Consider the following 2007-nt stretch of genomic DNA (forward strand, 5'->3'; position numbering starts at 1 on the left):
CATGAAGTTGTGAGGCATGCAACGATGTGAATGAACCCATGGAACATTTGGTAAAGCAAAATAAGCTAGAAAAAAAAGAACAAATATTGTATGAACTCATTTAGAAAACACTTATAATAAAACTGGGGCCTAGTTTCCAAGCTATTATAATAGTTACATTTAGTTCAGAATGGTACATGGTATTTCTGGATTGTGAGGACTGTTTTATATGTGTATGACCTGGTATTTAGAGTTAAGAATGAAGCTGATCATGTTGGGATTAAGGTAATTAAGAATTCAGGGGTACCCAAGATGACAGCTTAATGATGTATGGAGTTTAGTTTGTTTTCTAGAGTAGCTAGTAAATAGCCAGGAGCAGCAAAGAACAACTGCTGGTGCCACATCAATGACCAGACACACAGCATACACCAGTCTGGACAAACTGCGACCAGCTGCAAAACACACAAAGCTACAGAACTGCAAGGCTTCTCAGGTTCCAACTGCCCAAGGCAAGGGCAGAATTAAGCTTGTCTGAGTGATAGTGAGGCTAATAAGGTGAAAGGAGTTAATTCCCTGGAGGCTGTGCCTTCCCTAGAAGAGGGGTGGGGCCCAGCTCAGATGGAATCCTTCCCCCAAGGAATTCAGAACCCAGGTTCTGGAAAACTGAAGCAATTAAAGCCAGCCTACAACCTCACCATTGTCTCAACCACACCTCCAGTAGGGAGAGTCTGCTGAAGTTAAAGTCACTACATAACTTTATACTGGTGGGAAACTGCAGGCAGACAAGTACCACATACTGGGTGGGTTAGGAAAACCACAGACTCTAGAGGCTTCATAGGAAAGTCTGTCAAACTGCAGGGTCTCACCATCAGGGAAAACTGATGCAGGTGACTCCTTCCTTTTGTGAGAGGAGGCCAGTCCTGTCTGGGAAAATCTGACCATGGTCTATACTATCTAGGTAGACCCTCCTTAAAAACAAAAGAGGCTCCATATAGGCATAGCAAGAAGCAGAAAAAGAACTGAAAAATTCTGATCCATTAAACTAAACCTATACTAGAGGTCTAGAATAAGCTGAAATGAATGTCAAAGAACACTTAGAGAACAAAGCCATCCAGCAGGAAAATCATAGGTAAAAGTGTGAAAACAATCTCCAAAATAAACTAATTAAGGAAATCAAATGCCTAGGTGCCAGCAAAAAATGAGTCATACTAGAAAAATTGAAAATATGGCCCATTCAAAGGAACAAACCAACAATTCAAATGAGATACAGGAGTTGAAACAACTGATTTAGGATGTTCAAACAGACATGGAAAATCTCATCAAAAATCAAATCAATGACTAGAGGGAAGATATAAAGAAGGCAATGGGTGAACAAAAGGAGGAAATCAAAAGTCTGAAAAAACAAATCACAGAACTTATGAGAATGAAAGGCACAGTAGAAGAGATTAAAAAAGAAACAATAGAAACCAACATTAGATTTGAAGAGGCTGAAGAAAGGTTTAGTGAACTGGAGGACTGGACATCTGGAATCAAACATGCAAAAAATATATATAGGGAAAAGAATGGAAAAATATGAGGAGGGATTCAGGTAATTGAATGCAAACATGAAACACATGAACATACATGTTGTGGGTGTCCCAGAAGGAGAAGAAAAGGGAAAAGGAAGAGAAAGATTAATGTAGGAAATTATCACTGAATTTCCCATCTCTTATGAAAGACATAAAACTGAAGATCCAAGAAGTGCAGAGAACCCCAAAGACAGTAGGTCCAAATAGACACACTCCAAGACATTTACCAATCAGACTGTCAGATGTCAAAGAGAAAGAGAGAATCTTGAAAGCAGCAAGAGAAAAGCAATCCATCACATACAGGGGGTGGTAGTTAGATTCAGGTGTCAACTTGGCTAGGTGAAGGTGCCTAGTTCTATTGCTGGGGACATAAGCCAATGGCATGTGAGCCTCATCTGTTGTTGATTACACCTGCAGTGGGCTAGGAGGCATGCCTGCTGCAATGAATGATGATTGATTT

This window comes from Tamandua tetradactyla, chromosome X (assembly GCF_023851605.1).
Source record: "Tamandua tetradactyla isolate mTamTet1 chromosome X, mTamTet1.pri, whole genome shotgun sequence".
Lineage (NCBI taxonomy): Eukaryota > Metazoa > Chordata > Mammalia > Pilosa > Myrmecophagidae > Tamandua > Tamandua tetradactyla.